At 27.4% G+C, this 19699-nt stretch overlaps 1 protein-coding gene across 2 annotated transcripts in view; it reads right to left on the bottom strand.

Moving 5' to 3' along the window:
- Positions 1 to 19699, bottom strand: part of LOC129966050 (ankyrin repeat domain-containing protein 6-like) — a 127793-nt gene that overhangs the window by 51415 nt on the left and 56679 nt on the right. For both annotated transcript variants that reach the window (XM_056080407.1, XM_056080416.1), the window contains exon 2: positions 9545 to 9674. The gene's annotated coding sequence lies outside the window, so the exon portion shown is untranslated. The remainder of the gene's footprint in view (positions 1 to 9544; positions 9675 to 19699) is intronic.

Here is a 19699-nt window from a genome sequence, read left to right as displayed (position 1 = left end):
CAAAGATTTACTATTGCCAAATAGTTGCCATTCATTACTCAGACTTATAAAGCATCGTTTAAACAAAGGAGTTAAAGCTTATATATGATATGCATACACTGCAGTATCTTCAACTATCATTAACGTATAGGATTGATATCGAATATCATTTTCAACCAAAAAATCAATTCTTTGTTCAAAACGAGATGTGGTAAATTGTAAAGATGTTTTATGACACTGTATGATAATCAAAACTGCACAGAAACGTAAAAACTCATGAGTCTAGTGATGCTGTGGGAACAACTATTGAATGTTACTTCCAGGCAAAAGAATAAATTCTAAGTTTCATATATCTAAATTCATAGGTCGAGTTATAATCGATTCTAATATTATTAAGTCACTATATCCTTTTTTAATGGACTCAAAATAAATACAGTGAAATAGAGCCCCTTATATAAAGAAATTAAGAAAAAAAGAGAGAGAAATGTGGGCCAATATGACATATTTTCATAATTGTAATCCAAAATCTAAATATATTTCTTTTATTTATGGTTATTAAATTACCTGCTATGTTACTGATAAATAGCCTATGAAGAAAGATATCCATTGTTGTTATTTGCTAACGGGTAATTCGTAACACAGCAAGCAAATTAATCACCAAATACATGACTACATTACAGTTATAAATAAGGAATCTTCGAAATGCCCTGAGACAGTAAGTTTCGCTGGAAAAATCTTTTAAAATATGATTATTACAGAACAAATAATGGAAATAAGAGCTTTAATTTGAAATTCAAAGTTGCCTTTTTAAAAAATTATTTTTGATGCTCGTCGTTTCAGATACTGGGTCAGATATATTACGGAATTTATTGCAAGTACTGAATTAATTGTATAACAGTTTTTAATAAAGTATAAATGAAAGTGATTGTGGCTATATATCTAATATACATATGACTCATATCTCCTCAGAAACAACTGAGCCGATTTCAGTCTTCGCACACATTCTTTAAGGAAAAATACCGTCAATTAAGGAAAAAAAAGTAACGTAAACCTTTCAAAATGCAAGAGTTAATTAGATATTTAGTTAATTAAAAAAATTATCTAAAATTTTGCCATTTTTCTACAGTAACTTCAGAACAAAACTGTTTTACATTAAATATTTTAATATCATCCTAAAATTAAAAATTTTACACTTTCATTGATACAAATTTCTTTTCAGCGCAATTTTTTCTTCAACTGTTATTAATTCTTTTAAAATTTAACGTAAAGGATTTTGAAATACAATAACAATAAAATTCTTATTTATTCTATCACTATTTTTTTAATTTTTCGTTCAATCGTTTGGAATTTTTTTATTGGTTTAAGCTAATTAATTAATGGTACCAAAAAGAAATGAAGGAAAGGACTGTTATACCCTTCATTTTCCAGCGACTGCAAGTGACTAACCCCCAAGGGCGGTCAAACGAGTGGTGTGATGTAGTAAAAAGGCTGTGCGTATCATAATAATTTATACAAAATTAGTTTTTATATTAAAAATATTATAAATGAATGTATTTAAATTCCGATCAAAACTAGATATATCTAGTATTACATAAAGATATTCAGATCACTTTTAAAACTTATCCAGCAACTATGCAGATTTATTACGCAGTCTGTAAGGAGAAACACGGAATTGCATACAGATATCATGCTTAATATATTTTTTAAGTGATGAATTTTTGTTTATGATTTTAATAAGTAGATTTTATACATTTTACACTTTTTTACAAAAAAATACTAACTTCATGATTATATGCATACTTTTCTCTCAAACTAATAAATTGATATAGATTTTTATGAAAAAATAACATACTAATAATACAATTAATTACTTCAGGCAAGAAATAATTGCATGGTAGTAAAACGCATTATGAGCATGAAAGTCAGTTTGTTTCATTTTCTTGCAAATATTTATTTAAAGTTTTTAATAACCGATTACCTTTTTCTAAAGTCCAATACTATTAATTAATTTTTTAGAAACTTTATATCATAGTTATTAATTAAAAATGAAAATACATCCTTTGAAATATAACTAATAAAAAAGCCATTTGTGCTTCAAAAACCTAAGGCCAATTTTTTTTCTTCAAATTATTATTCAATTCTACCAGTTGTATATTGAATGCAATTAAAACAGAATAAGCAAATAAAACGTTCCTAATTCATTGACTAGCCAACAAGGATGTGTTTGTTCTTCTTTGATTTAACATATTTGCATTCATCCAGAATGAAAAAAGAGGAAGCTGAACTTCAACTGGTTCTGATCCAGTTTCTGAGTCGTACCATAAACTTGGAATTCAAATAACCCCAATGAATTAGGCGTATCAACATGCTTGCCCCTGTATGTTTTGGCAAGTGTCAAACTGAATCGATTTCTTTCACGGATAATTTCTGGATGGCTTTAAATATTTTCTGCCAGCCTGAATAGGCACTCTATGGTGTATCAGATGGGGTCAATGGTTGGAAACGCATAACAACTTCGTTTTCTTGACCCACCATCCGTGACAAAGTAACAACTTCTGAAACTTCCTTTCACTTTTCCTCACGGATCTACGGGTGCGTAAATCACTAACTGCAATGTACCGCCCTTCAATGCTTAGGGTTATATAGCTTTGAAGAATATCTTAAATGTATTAACATTTAAAAGACATTTGTTTGCAGTTTTTGATTTGAAATTTAAATAAAATTAAATTCATGTTTTAATCTTACTTAGCCCGAAAAAATCATTTTTTTTCTTTTTTGTAAATAACGAATGGCATTGTTAAAGATAATTTAGTAAGTCATATAAAGTGGTGGCCAAAATTGTGGACACTTTTGGTAATCGTTACGTTTTCTAACTTTTAATGCTTATAGAAAATGTTACATTTCGCAAAATGCAAAATCTTGCATATTATTTTAAAGAGAATTTAATGTTGATTTCAATACAAAAAGCAAAATTCAAATATTTGCAAAACAAAAAAAGTTATTTTTACTTTAATCTGAATAACAAACAAATTGATGAAGTAGATTTTAATTTCTAACTTTCCTGAAAAATCATTGTTTTTGTTCTCGGAACCAATCAACTATTAATAACAGCTAGCCGAAGCTGATATCATGTTTAAAGTTGAAACAAGTCATTATTGTGCTTTTTTCTGTAGAAGGAGGACTGTTTTTTTATGTAATCAAATTGAAAGTTAGAAATTTTGTTAAACTTTTTAATATAGAGTTGGAATTTTTGTAAATATTTCTCATATTTAGTCAAGAAGCAATGACATAAAATAAAAGAATAGATTGGATACCTAGAAAGAGAACTAAGATTATGTTACATGAATGTGTCTTTCGTATGTTGAAATTGCAAGATAGGTGGATGGTTCAGTGACTGCATTTTGGAGTTTGAAAAAATTTTTTACGATATCAGGAGACAAATTCAATAAAAAACAAAGTAGGAAATGGTTGAAAAAGGTGCATCACATCTGTGGATGACAGAAGAATAAAAAGACTATGTCTCCAATACAGAAAAATGTCATCAACGGCCATCAGACGTCAATTGAATGCTGCTGGCTTTTCTGGCATTTCTAGAACAAAAATATCGAAGGCAAAATGCAGTTTCTAGGCAAAAATATCGAAAAAGTGCTTTAATACAAAGAGTATTGAACTGTTATTATGGCCAGAAAACAGTCCTGACCTCAAAATTATTGAGAATTTAATGGCACCGTTTGAAAACTCTTATACATATGAAACGTTCATCAAATAAAAGAGAGTTAATTGAGGTTATAATTGTTTTCTGGCATCATGCAATAACGAAGGAAGAACTCTCGTCAGCTCAATGAAGCATCAGTCTGAAACTGTAATAAAAAGTAAAGGTACCCTTCTAAGTACTGATAACTCACTGCAGTCATCAGCATCTAATGTATCTCGATAATTATTGCCACTCAACTTTTTTGTATAGGAAATATTTGAATTTTGCTTTTTGTATTGAAATCAGCATTAAATTCTCTTTAAAATGATATGTAAGAGTTTACATTTTTTGAAATGTTACATTTTCTATAAGTATACAATACAATAAGTAACAAAAATTTTCAAAAGTGTCCACAATTTTGGCCACCACTGCACAGTCCAGATTTAATTCATAAAACAGAAATATTTGGATACGTTTGGTGATATTTATTGATTCGAAAGCCATAACTGGCCATACTTCTCCTCATATATGATTAAAATAGTAATCATAAGTAAAATCTCAATTCTTTAGCATTTTCATAAATATAATTTCACACCTCCAAAACAGAATTATCAAAAAGAAATACGATCGTTATAAGATAATTGACAAACAAATACTAAACAAAGTAGTACAAAATAGTTAAAAATTAATGCAGCTTTTACTCAAACAAATTGCCCTCATTTTAAAAATAAATGATTTAATTATCGGGTTAATAAATAGCTAAAAACTGCAACGAAAATTATCCATCTAACTTGACACTTTTCAATTTTTTTTTTCATTACACTTTTTTTTTTATAAAGCAAATTCAACCTTTTGCAATATTTAGCTTTTTTATTATTATTTTTCCAATGTGATTTTTCTTTTTCAAGTTCTATAGATTTTTAGTTTTACAAATCTTTTTTTGTGTTAATCCGAATTGATTTTATTCAGTTTTCAATGAGAAAATTTAGATAAGCTTTTAACAAGATGGAATCGAACTAATCTGGGTTATGAAATAGTATTTATTATTATAAAATCTGGATTAATTTTTGGATTATCCATAATTTTTCTGTAAGTGCCTATCAAAAATTATTTAAGGATTTGGTAATGTGATTTTTTTATTTCATATTCCAAGAGAAAGTTTTTTAATAAATTAGATATTAAAACCAAAATAAATTAAATCTATACTAATTATTAAATCAAAATTAATCCAGGTTATTAATAACTTTTCTCTCCGTAAATATTTTTATAAGCATTCTTTTTTATTCTTTAACTTATTTAATTTTAAACTAAATAGCAGAAAGATAAAAATTTGAGCGAACAGTTCTTACAAGAGAAATAAGTATATTATGAGTGTTTGTTTACGTCACAATTAATTATTTGTATAATGCTGACAGAAAATCTTCAGGCACAATTTGTATTTTCCCATAAGATATAAAACATGTAATCAAAATTAATCCAGGTTATTAATAACTTTTCTCTCCGTAAATATTTTTATAAGCATTCTTCTTTATTCTTTAACTTATTTAATTTTAAACTAAACAGCAGAAAGATAAAAACTTGAGCAAACAGTTCTTACAAGAGAAATAAGTATATTATGAGTGTTTGTTTACATCACAATTCCTTATTTGTATAATGCTGACAGAAAATCTTCAGACACAATTTGTATTTTCCCATAAGATATAAAACATGTAATCAAAATTAATCCAGGTTATTAATAACTTTTCTCTCCGTAAATATTTTTATAAGCATTCTTCTCTATTCTTTGACTTATTTCATTTTAAACTAAATAGCAGAAAGATAAAAATTTGAGCGAACAGTTCTTACAAGAAAAATAAGTATATTTTGAGTGTTTGTTTACGTCACAATCCCTTATTTGCATAATGCTGACAGAAAATCTTCAGGCACAATTTGTATTTTCCTATAAGATATAAAACATGTAATAATTGTGCTTTAATATTCCTCGTCTTTATTTGATATCTATTAGTATTATGCAATTTTTGTTCGCAACTTATCAAATTTTGTCACATAGAGAAGATTATAGGAGTAAGTGATCCTTATTTCTCTTTTGATCACTTCAATACAGCCATTTTTTTTCTTTCACTCGATATAGTAAAGTTTGATTATAGTGGAAAGCAGCTTTGAAACGAAATGGCAATCCCGCAAACATGCAATCAGACAAACGTATTATTTCCATCACATCTCCAGACACTTTTATTTTAATTGAAATTATAACAGCAAGCTAACGAGCAGATTTTTTTCACCTACGAATGTACTTAATTCCGTCAGATGGAATATAACCTTATTATTATAACACGATAAAGTGGCCCCAATCACTGTGATCAATATCAAATAACCTTTTCATTTCTATAAGCGGATTTCTTTCATTTAAATTGCAAATGGAGGCATTCAACATTTGACATATTTCATTGGCTTAACTGAAGTCCAGCCCGGTGAGTTATTGGAGAGAACCAGATATGAAGAAAAAGAAGAACATTTATTGAGCCTACGATTAAATGCCCAACCCTTAACACGTGTGGTAAATATTTAGTTTAGAATTAGAGCTTAAAATTGACGTCAAAATAATGTGTTCCTCGACAGCCAATGCGATAAGCAACAGCGATGACCACATGTAAAAATTGGAACAAAAATGTTGATTTATACGGAAGAATAAAGATAAGGGTTTATCTTTTTGTGAATGATTTGTAAACGCCCATTTGTCTGTTGGAGAATTACGGGTGCGGCAGACGTACCGAGCCATTTAGAAATGGAATAGCACAATAAAACTTCCAAAATAAACGGATGTATTTTCTCATAAAATATTCTTTATTTGCCATTTTGTGTAGCTGAATGATACGTCCTCCAGTTCTTTACATCCATATTTAGATTGTATATGCGTGTCCTCCACCATTTCATTCTTATTCAAATTTTTATTCCACTGCCAAAAATTATTTAATATATATTTGTAGTTAAGTTCAGTAAATTTTTTTTATTTTAAATATCTTCGAAAAGAAGTCATAAAAAGAATTTAAAAAAAATTTGAAAGAATATTTGCGATTATACCTTTATAAGACACCTTTTATTGCATTAAGACACCTTCTATTATTAAGACATTATTATTTTATAAGATACCTTATACTTTTTATTGCAACTATACCTTTATATGTGTGTAATATTAAAGTTTAACACGAAACAATTTAGGATTGAAAATATTCGCTCTTTTTTGTAAAACGAAAAATAATATTGAGAGGAGTTGGCAATAACTCGGTACAAAATAACTTTATTGATATAATGTTCATTTATTGAAGAAACCATAAAATTTACCTACTTGGTAATAAAGTAGTCACACGAATTCGTCAGTAAATATCATATGAACTCAAATTTTACAAACTTTCCATCAATCCAGAAGTCTGAATATTGCTAAAAACTTGTTAAATTACTGATAAGATATTTTATATGCAGAAAGATTTAATTCGTCCTAAATCGGTAATAATCATTAATAAATAAAGTAATTATTATTCATTAATAATTAATATAATAATAATATAATATAATAATAATCGGTAATATAATAAATTATAATATTCATTAATAAATTATACCCTCTTTTTTGTTAAATTTCTACCAATCCTACCCGCCACCCCGAAATAAACGAAAAATAAATGAAATTTGATATACTTTTTATATTTGACGACAATGAAATAAATTTGAACTTTCACCATTGTAGAAAACAAAAATAAATTAAAAGGATTTTAATAATTTGTGGTTAAAATAAGAAAATAAATTGTGAATTTTTTTTTTTTTTGAGTAAACTACTTTATCACACAAGTTCAAAAGCAATTTTTAAATTGAAAAATATTGACTATAACACTTTACAAATTTCCTGGAAAAAGAATATATATCTTTCTATACTTTGTATATTATCATTATCATTTTCATTTCCAGAACATATATAAAAATGCACTATTTGTAGGTTGACTATTCGCATAGTAAGTTAAACTAAAAATGTAAAAAGAGAAAGAAAAGAACGTGTAACAAAAAAACATTCGCTTGTCTCACGTCTCAAGTAATGTCAGGTGTGTAATTTGGATTCTCAAATGCGCAATTTGCAGCGGCTTTTAATTAAATTCGTCGAAGGAAAGTGGCGGGCACTCAAAATTGAACGTAACCAAACGAAACACGAAAGAAACATCAAAGAAAAGCTTTCGATCATTTGGATAATGAGTAACCACCCAGCAATTTTTCTTCACAGGTCAGTCGGGAGAGAAAAAATGAAGCATGGGAAAATCGCATTTGTTTTCTGCAAAACTCTTTAGTTTCATTTCGTTTGACAGAAACTATTTTATATTTCTCTGACTGTAACTGATTCAGCTACTGTTTATTTGACAATTCAATGATAAAAAAAAAAAAAAAATGTAGATTTATTTCTGAACAATAAAGAGTTTGTCGAGCTCTTAAATATAATGAACAGATCAAATTACCAAATATTATTAAAGTATTTTAATACAGTATTCAATGTTATAAGAGCAATGCATGAAAACGGGCTTTAACAATTTAAAAGAATTTAATAGACAACCAATTATACAATACATTACACTTACAACTACACAACAACAATTCTACATTTAGCCAATATTTAAATTTACAGTTTAACATAATTAATTCTCGAGGTCGGTAGGTTTACATACTCACAGTCTTTCATTGGCGAAGATGTTGGCGCTTAGTTGGCGTACTGGCATTATTAGAGAGTGTTACAATGTTAAAAATTACTTTTGAATGAATGAATCATATTTTTTAATGTTTCCATCTCTAGTTTTCCATTTATTTACTATTCTACTCATTTTAGTATAATATCTCGAAATTTTAATGAATTATAAACAAACACAATATTGAATTTTAATAAAAGTTTCGGTATTTTTAAATGAATGGGTACAAAAAAAATTTGCATGCCAATATTTGAGATTAGTCGCAAGCAGATATATGTAGAAAGTAAGTCTACTCTTATAAGACAGTGTGTAAATTTAAGGACATTAATCAAGCTAGTCTATGATATTAAAATGCGCTCCATGGAGAGGGTTTTCAAGAGATTGACATGAATTTTATCTACATTTTTAAAGATGATAAATACAGCCGGAAAAGCCTTGACATACAATAATAAGAAGAATATTACAGAAAACGTTAACTTAAGTTTAAATTAAGATTCAATATCATCAACTAATAAAAAATGGTAATTAAAAATTAGAACCTCTAGTCCAAAATATCGTAGCCTGATATTTTAGGTTTGATTCGTCCACCTTTATATTGTTTTAAAATTTTTACTTTTGATTATGGCACATAAAAGCTGTTATAAGTAAATGGTTTGCACGCAAAAATTGTATTTAATAATACCATAGCAATACTCGTAAGTATAATTTTGATAAATTAAACAATGATATTTTTGCTGTAAATGCATTTAATTTTTTTTAATTTATTAAAATTAGAGAAGAAATTGCATGCTAATAAAACTAAAATCAACGAAAAACTTAAAAAAAAATGGCGTAAAGTAGTTTTTATGTCTAACTGTTATTAAAACGTTGAAAAAAAAATCATTCTTTGTGAACTTTTACTTAATTTGCTGATTCTGAAATCAATGGTTTACCTCTTGAATGTCCTGAACATTTTTCTTTTCTTTTTTCTTTTCTCCTTATACATATCACACCATGTATGTTATATAATACAATTTATAGATACAATTTATATAATACAATTTATAGTAAACCAACATTTATTTCGTAAAAATTAAAAGACGACAAAAGGCTACAGAATACTTCCAACATTTTATTCTAACAGAAACTTTAAATGCTTTGTACTTACCTATTCAACATTTCTGTAAAATTTCTTGAATCCCTCCATGTAAATATTTGAAAAGTCTATATTCTTTGCAATCAGATTGGCACATATTCTTACAAGAATCTTCTCATTCTAGATATATTTCAGAATAAAACTGAAAAAAAAAGAAGAAAATCAAATTAAAATTGTAAAATAATTAACAAATGTTGCTGCCACAAAGTATTTATTTAAAAGCACAAAAAATTGATATTGTTTTACTAATAATTAATAAATAATATAACTATGAATAAATCAAATAATAAAATAAATTCAAATGTTTATACAGGGACAGCAAAACTGATTTATAAAGAAAATTCATTAATTTAGATTAAAAAATTTATTTTTATTTTTACTTTATTTACGCATTAATGTCAAAGCAGTTTACCAGTATGAGAAAATTATGAACTCCGTTTAAATGCATTTATGCAATATCGATTTGTAATATTTTGTTCTTCCGACCACTGAATTAAAGAACTGTTATGCAATTTTTATTTTTTTAAAAGATTACTAATAATTTTTCTAATTATTAAGAATAATTTCTTTTTACGAATAATTTTCCTACAATTTTCTTTCCTGTTGATTCTATATATTTTCAAAGAAAGATACATTATTTAATGAAGCAGGAATTTTTATATATTATATTTCTCCTTCTAAATACTACATTCAAATTTTATTTAAATAATTTTTTATCGTCATTTGAGCAATTCAACATTTTTTTAATGTTTATTTATTAAAAAAATTATCAAATAATTTTCAAACAAATTAATAACTGCCATAATGTCATTGATATCAAGTAATATTGTTAAAAAAATAACTTTAGAAGTTTGCAATCTTTAAAGCTATTGAAATGGTGAAAAATACTCATTAAGATTCTGCAAAGACTAATTGTACCTCGCTTTAGTAATTCCGATCCTTGCATATTAAAGCTACAAAAATACATCCTACAGGATACACGCAACATCAAAGATTTTTCTCATTAGCTTATTTCACAATCTTAATAGAGCTTTTTATGAAAAATTTCTCAAATGGAATAATAGTATTTGCAAGTCAGTAAGTCCATTACGAAAACATTACTATCGTCATTCTTTTTAAGCTGAAAAAATACATACATTATTCTTTCATTCCATTTCATTTCGAAGCTTATAAAAAGAATCTAAAGGAAATGTATCTGTTTCTATCTAATTATTATTCTTTCTCTTAAACAACGCAAGCAAATGCCCGTCCTAGTTTCTAGAAGGAAAAACATGTTCCTCATGACGAAAAAAGTAGACATTAATTCTGGTAATTATTACTCAGGGCTAACGGTTCGTGTTTCTTTGGAAACTTTCTGCCGACTCACTTTGAGCAATCAAAGACTAATTTCATGGAAATCGCTTTGAGTTATTAGCTTTTATATGTATATATACATATACTAATGGTCGGGCATAGAAACTTTATAAAAATGATTTACTTGTAATCTATTGAATAAATGGATGAATCAAAAACGAGATAAATGTATTTTTCTATATTCAGTGTGTAACTGCCACTAACACTTTTTGGTTTCGAAACTTAATAGTTCCGAGATCGAGAAAAAGAATAGCAAGGTAGTTACTAAGAAGATGATGAGAATCTTCTTCTTCTCTCGATTTTTTTTATACGTTTACGGGAAGTTTCTTGTGTTTATCTTCGAAGAATGGATAAGAGAATAAAGTTTGAATTTGAAATCTTTCTTTTGACTAATAGGGTCTAAATTTTTTTAAAGATCGACATTTTTCGTACCCACTCTATCTACCAGACTTTTATCTTGTTAAGGCTAAAATTTTTCTTTCTCGTACACGTAGTAAATTTTGAGCAAAATCTGTTCATAGGAAGTCCGTCTGTCCGTTGGTTGGAATTATCATCTCCAATGTCAAGTAGAAATAATTTTTTTAAAAAATCGCTTCTCGAATATTTTGGCATTGCATTGTTTTATTCATTTAACAAAAAGTAAAATTATTGCTCACAAAATCTTTTCCCACATCAATAAAATGTTATGAAATTTTTAAGTTTTAATCATAGAATTTTGTGCTTAAAATTTCTTTACGTTTCTTGTTTTATCAGCTTCTCAGATAATTTAATAAGCTTTGCTTAAAAAATTAGAAATAACCAAAGAATGAAAGTGATAAATAATTCAAAAAAGCTAAGCTCTGGGACTAGGGTTTACAATTTATCTTAAAAATAGTCTTCGGTTTAAAAAAAATCTTAGGATAGGACAATCCCCAAGATATTTGATTTCAAGATTAAAAAAAAAGTTTAAACTTTTATTTCTAAAGTCTTTTGCATCGGTTTGTCTTATGGCAAAATATTTTTAAAGGCTTATAAAAAATGATTTAATTTATGTACATGCGAACATACACACACAAAAAAAAAGACGGAAGTGTCCTTAAAAGAAGGGAATTCGAGAAAATTCCTTAATAGTTAAAACATAAAATTATGATATAAAAATGGTGACTTCAATTCATGTTACATTCAAAAAGATGGATATGATAATCACTTTTAAACTTTTTTTTTCTATATACGTAATGGTTCCATAATTTAAAAGTAATGAATCAAATTTGAAATATAATTAATTGATACCGTTTAAAATGTTTAAAAGACTTTGTAATCGTGTTTAAAACTCGTTTATCTTTTTTTTAAAATAAACTTAGCTCTAATACAAAACATTTATAAATTAGTTGGGCGATTTCATAGCTAAAAATTTGCGAAATATTGCTTGAAAGATTTCGTTACATATGAGCAGAATTGTATCCTATGTTCACGGTGAGAAAATCTTAATTTTTTTCGTGTTTATGCTTTAGCGAGATCCAATTCGGGGTTATTCATCTTCCGTTCTGTATTCTCGTAACGATGAAGACGTATAACAGTGATATTAAAGATAAATGTTATAGGTGGTTTCATAAAAACTATTGCCGCTATACAAGTGCAACAGAATTTCTGTCTAGAATACAAAATACAAAAGAGAGAGAGAGTATCCTGAAAAGAAAATCAATTTTCACTCACTAATTGGATAGACAAGAAAATTCTCACATGCTATTTGTAAAAACTGATAATTTTTACAAATTGGTGTATTCAATGGGATATTATCAGAATACCGAAGGACAATCGCATCGAGCATTTAACCTTTTTGTTTTTCATCATCTTATGTCTTTCTTATTCAGCAGCATAACTACATGTGATAAACCATATTTTTTGTCCAATTAATTTTTTCTCAACCAGGGCCGCATTATCAAATAGGCAAGGTCTTTTCGATAAACCTTATTTGGATAGTCCCAGGGCGTTGAAATTCTTTTTTTTTGTGGTATTTTAATGTATTTTACGTTTTTGCTTTCATTTAACTTACAAAGACCATGTACTGAAATTTTTTCACGTTATAATAAAGAAGCGTTTAAATCTTAGAATATTATTTGAGCAGCATTACATGAGTAACATATAATTATCTTTTTCATGATTTGTATTGTGCTGTTTCATAATTATATGTTCCTTTTCATGTTTCATTAAAAAAATATCTGATTTCGTTTCTTTAAATAACATTTAGATGCGTTAAAAGAATCTTTTTTTTTATTATTTAATTTAAAATACTTTTTTTAAGCAAGATACTTAAATCAATTCTCTTGAAAGCGCAATTAAATGTTTTTTTAAATATACTTTATTTTAAAAAATAAGATTTCGTTTTTTAAACAATATTTTGATGAATTAACAGAATCCCTTTTTTTTATTATTTAGTTTAAAATACTTTTTTTTTTTTAACGAGATACTTAAATCAACTCTCTTCAAGCCACAATTATTTCTTTTTTCAATCGCAGAAATTGGTCGCTTAAAACTGATTATGTAAAAAGCAAATAAAAATCAATAATAAAAAAAAAACTAGTTTTGAACCCGAAAAAGGTGAACAAAACTCGATGGCCATCCATTACTTTAAGAGCCTCTAAAGGAATTAATCTGACACAGTATTCACCCTGTTTAATCTTAGCAAATAATAAAAAAGAATACGTGCGTGTGCCTATATGTGTGTTTGCCTATTGCTGGACAGATCATTGATCTTGGACTTTCTAAAATCGGAGCAAGTATATTTTGAGGTAAAAACATGCGTTTAGGGTTTTAAAAATGTTTTAATTAGAATTTTACTAAATCGAAAATTAAACAGAATTTTGCCATTTTCCCCTTGATAACATCCTAGAATATTGCATGAAAATGATTTTTACCCCAATTTAAATTTTTTAAGAAATAGTTTTTTTTTAATTATGCTAATTTAGAAGAGCAACGTTTCCGTCTAATTAATAAAAAATTATGTAATATTTTAACAATGCATTTTATTGTTGTAAAATTAATTATTAATGTACCTCTAACAGTTGCGTTCATAAAAATACTGCTGCGTTTTACTCTCTTTAAAAATTATATTTATAACTTTCCAAATAATTATACCAAACAGTTTTCGTTAATATGTATAAAACAACAACAATTAAAAAAAAGAAAGCTTTCAAAATATAATTTGTAAAAGTTCTATTCAAACTTGTACTACTATATTATATTTTCAAAGAATTGCCTCTCTTAGTGGAAAACATCCATTTGTGATAATAACTTCTTTAAAAAAAAAAACATTGCAACTCACACTGGAGGTAATTACATTTGCTTCAAGCTACTTTTTTTCCCTTTGCCCTTTCCTTTCAGATAGCTTAAGCCGAAATGATAACAACTTCTTAATGTTCTCTTTTGTCTGTCAAATGTGTTCGGTGATTAAAATCTTCTGTCCAAAGTGTTAGTGTTTTAATCAAGGGGTAAGCCTTTTCCCTTCCATTCAGGGAGGAAAACGACTTAGAAAAAAGCGCGGCAATACGCGTTCATTCAACAATTTCAGAGTTCTAATTGGAGAGCGCTTTTCTTGGCCGTACCTTCAGGGCATATCGAACGCGATGTGTGTTCCTTCGGATTCTTTGAAAAGAACCTCTCTCCTTTATCTTTAAAATTTAAGTACTGTATTCATAGGTGTGTGTGTTTTTTTCTCCCTTCTTCTTCTTCTTCTTCTCCCCCCCCCCCTCCATGTCTCTTTTTTGTCTAACAAATACCGACAAAAAAAAAAAAAAAAAAAGATATTCAAATCAGTTTTTAAGCACCGTTTAAAATCAGTATTTATCATACGTGCATTCCTATAATTCACTTTTCTGACGATAATTCCTGTTATTATATAGTATTTAAATCACTTGAAAATATAACGTTAAAAAATTGATGAGAATTTTTTTTTTGAAATAAGATTCATTTTCATACCCTCTGATAAAATAGGTGTTATAAAGATTTTCAATGACAGTTATTTAACCATATTAGAGATTATATATGGTTCTTTACATATCATCAATATTTATAGTTCAACATTTTTTTGCTCATTAAAATACTTTTTAAAATTCTTCACACACTATCAGATCGTCCTACAATGTAATAATAATGCTACAAATATCCGTGTCACAAAATGTCTCTTATTTAAAAACTATTTAAAAAGGTAGATTTTGATGTTAACAAAAGTTAATGTTAACTTTTCTCATAAGATACATTTTGTACAAAAAAAAGTAACATTAAAAACGAAATTGATTGAATTTTGTGCATAAATAAATCTAACCTGATTTATGTAAAGTAGTTAACGCATATTTATTTGAATAATATAAATATTCTTCAGAAACTGACTATTAATGGCAAGAATTTTCATAGATTATATAAACCGCACCAATATAACCTAAAAGCGTAATAATATTTCAAATTTTCATGTGCATTACATTTTTACGACAAAAGTCACATGGCGATAGGCATATCCATCAAAGGAATTGCTAATTTAACATTTATGAATGGATTCTGAAGCCTCACAAGGTGCCTGCCCACATTTCCGCCAGCAGATTTTTCCTGTAAGAACCGATAAGAAAGTGCACGGTTTATGCAAGAGATATTTAATTACGCTCGATCTATCATCCCAGTATGTTGACGGTAATTGTAATGCGTCTATGTTCATCATGTTAATCAATATTTATTTGATACAACCGACCACCTATCTTTAATCAAAAAATACAAATATCAAAAAATACTTAGGTTATTAATATAGAGCTAAATTGCTTCTCAAACACCAAATTCAAGATTTCAGGCGGCCTATTTCAATGATTTTTTTAAAAGATTAGATTAGAGGGGGAAAAAAGTATGATGTAAATATGTATTTCAAATTTTTACAAGATAAACTTATAGCTAATCTTTTAGAGAAAATGAACGATCACTATTTTTTTTTAAATTCTCATGCATGATGTTTTTTGTTGATCAGAATAGGTCTTCTATTTCGAAGAAACTCAGTTTGAATTATTTTATTCTGAGTCAAAAAATAGAAATAATACATTAACAATTGAATCAAATTATTCTTCGGCTCCAAATAGGGGCAAATAATGTAGTATCGTACGATCTACAGTGTGCATTATGTAAATGTTTTTTCTTGGAAGGAATTCTAGCGTTAACGAGATAATTTGATTATAAAAATCATAAAAGAAAGCAACGCATTTCAACTATAACTTGGAAAATAAATATTCAAATGATACACCAGCTTTTAGAAACAAAAGCGGATAACTAGAAATGTTAACAAATGACTTTTAGAAAAAGCAAAAAAATTGATGAAAAATCGACTCAAAATATTTCAGTTTCGACGACCGTACATTAATTTTAAGTCTAGCCGTATCGTTATGACTTCCCTATGGAAATTAAATTATAAAAATTTACCTTTGCATTATCTTAAGTCCCAAAAAATTATCTTTTTATGGATATCAATTTCATTTCTACACAATTTCCTCCTAAAAAGAAATAATATTTTTAATTCTTTTTGATACATTATCTGAAAAAATGTTTTTAAATGCGATGAAGGAATTCAAACTATGCATCAAAACATTCAATCGGGTGTTTGTAGCAATAATTATCTCAGTAGTAGGATTTTCACTTCCGCTTTTATTTCGTAATATATATATATATATATATATATATATATATATATATATATATGTAATATTATTTGTTGTGAAGCATGATGCAGTTTGAAGACAATGAAGATACTTTTAATTTTGTGACATCGTTTTATTTCATTTTGAAGAAGCAAGCATATGTACAATCGATGAGCACACAGAACGACACAGAGAGGAATGCGGAAAAGCTCTTGGACATTTTATCCCTGGTCTTATATAACCTATGATTTTGATAGGGAAAATATTTCTTTACAGTGCTAATGTATTATGAGATTTCGATAGGGATTTTCGTTATACGGGTGGACAAGGTAGGGGAAACACAGGGAGATTTTAAAAAAGAATTTGCTTGATCAGCGGTATGTTATCTCTTTACGCGTAGTGTGGGAAAGTTAGATTTTACCTGATTCAACAATTTAACAAAGCTTCTCTTGAATTAATTAAGTAGAGACAGTGGAATTGGATCACGAAATAAGAGAATATTTTAGAATGAAGTTGTTATGGGCTAAATTAAGATAAAATCTTGAAAATTAATTAAATTGAAATTAGAGTTAAAATATCATTACATATATATATATATATATATATATATATATATATATATATATATATATATATATAAGCAATCAAAAATATAAGCATTATGTAATTAAAACCTATTATTGAAACGATCTAAAATTAAAATTATTTCAGAATCGAAACTAAAAAATTATTTCTGAATCAAACTAAAAACTAAAAAAAGAACAGAAAAGCATCATTGTACTTAGAGAGCGCAAATGTAGCTACTACTAAATCGCAGATGAATATAGACTAATTAGTAAGAATAACCAAGTTAATAGGAAAAAAAGTATCAAAATTAAACCAAATAAAATAAGAATCCGGCCAATATATATATATGCTGATTGAATTCCTGTTTTTCAGTCGTATCAAATAATAAATTAATCATTTAACAACCTAAAAAGTCGATAAACTGGATGAACGAATTGGTAACCAAAAGCGGCTAGTTCAGATTTAAGATTACAACAAAATGAATTTTTAAAAAAAGACAACAATCAGAGTATTTCTTTACCTGCTCATTTCTATGTACTCCATGCAAGAATTATGTAAGCATCCACATTTCAAGCGCTTCCTTTTAAAACTGCCTGCATTTTTATAAAAGAAATGACGATTTCAGCTGCAAGTTCTACTTGTTTCTTTACAGCTTTCACGAGCCAATTCCAAATGAAGCAGCTGCCGCTTGTAGTTCATTGCTATCACGTACCGAAGCAGTTAACCGTCGTAGACAAGCAAGAATGCGTAAAGCTCACAATAATAAAGGATCTTCAGTTCAATTTCTCACCATCACTCATTGAACCGCAAAATCCAGAATTCGAAGACTATATTTAGGCTCGTGTTCGTCTTTGCGCCATTGTTCCAAAAAGTACAAGCAAACAATAGTTTCTAAGTATAACGCTGGTGTTTTATGCAGTAGAAAACGCTCGAGAAGACAGAGCTTGTTCCGATTGATATTCTTATTGACTCCTTGAACTCTGAGCTCTTCGCATCGTGATCTGTATGCTGATATCGATTTCAGGTAATGAACTGTATTTTGCAATAAAAAAAAGAAACAAGATTTGCTCATAAAAATGTGTGAGAGAAATCTGGATTATTAGACTTGAATCATTTTTGGCCGAAGTTGTAAAATATTTAATAATTTATCAAATTCTACAGTGCAATTTGACAAAAACAATTACAAAAACATTTTTATATTCAATTCTTTTTAATTCAAGCAAATAATCATGCTAATTTTTGTACTAATCTTTGCTCGTTTATATGTATATGTTTCATATGATTCTTCCATAAATGAATTACCTTCATTCAATTAAATGAATTACCTTCATTATATAAATGAATTACCTTAAAATTACAAAACCTTGCTTTAAATCAGACTTTCCCTAAATTATAAGATCAGATCCAAATTGGTGTTTTTACAAATTTCGTAATTTTTATTTCTTTTAGATTCTTCACTTTTTGAGCGCAAATATTGTCCAGATAATATCCAGAGGATTTCAATAAAAAATTGTTTAATCATTTGTTTAAATTGATATTTCTTTATCACTCATTAATGCATCAAGTTATTATTATTATTAGTTTTGTGACTTGCTAAAATTTCTTGAATGAAAATCTATCCAGCGTGCTTTTTCATCCGGAGAAGGGTCACTAGTGTGAAATTGATATAATGATATAATTAAACAATAATTTCTTTTGATTTTGATAGATATATCTATTGCGATGATTACAAATAACTTTTTACAAAATTTTGGCAAATAGTGGTATTGATATTTTTTATTTTGGTAAAATATAATGCTTTGATAATCTTTTTTTATTTAAAAATGAAAATTAAAAAAAACTGCAAAATGCTAATTTGATAAAAATTAATTTCATTACCTTCTTTTTTTGAGAGAGAGAGAGAATTTTCTTTAATCAGATTTTCTTCTTTAATTTTAAAAAAGTAAGAGATATTTATTGAAAGAAATCAACATTTTATATTCAGAGCATCTCTCTCTTGAGAATATCTCTGAAGCCACATGTTCTGTGCAACTTGAATGGTGAAAATTATTATATCTATGTTATTGATATACTAAAATAATTATTTCATTATGTCAATACCACATTAAAAAAACTAATTACTGCATTATATCAATACCACACCAGCTTTTAGTTATTTATCCATGTTATTGATTAAGTTATTAATCCGTTATTGATATTAAGTCCATGCAATTTTGTATATTATTGAAATATGTGTTTGCATCATCTATCTGTTTATATAACACTGATACATGTGGTGACAACATCCACATGTGTTATGTATAGTCGTACATATCTGTTTGCGCTATCTGCTTCCGATATTTCATGCAATTGCATCCAATACATTATATCGTTAGATTTAATATAATTACGAATACATGATTGTATCATAAGTTTCCTACGATTACATGTAATTCTTTTCTGTGTTGGTTGTCTCAATGTAGTCATAAAAATATACACATTTCATCAAATAATCTGAACAAGTTGAAGAACAACTTCATCGAAATATTCTCGAATTTTTAAGAACTATTTACTTTATCCATTTTATATAAATATCGTTGTTTTTCAAGTTTTTAAACATTTT

The sequence above is a fragment of the Argiope bruennichi genome, chromosome 1 (assembly GCF_947563725.1).
Source record: "Argiope bruennichi chromosome 1, qqArgBrue1.1, whole genome shotgun sequence".
Taxonomy (NCBI): Eukaryota; Metazoa; Arthropoda; class Arachnida; order Araneae; family Araneidae; genus Argiope; species Argiope bruennichi.
Note: the sequence above shows the minus strand (reverse complement) of the source record. Positions and strands in the feature narration are given on the sequence as shown.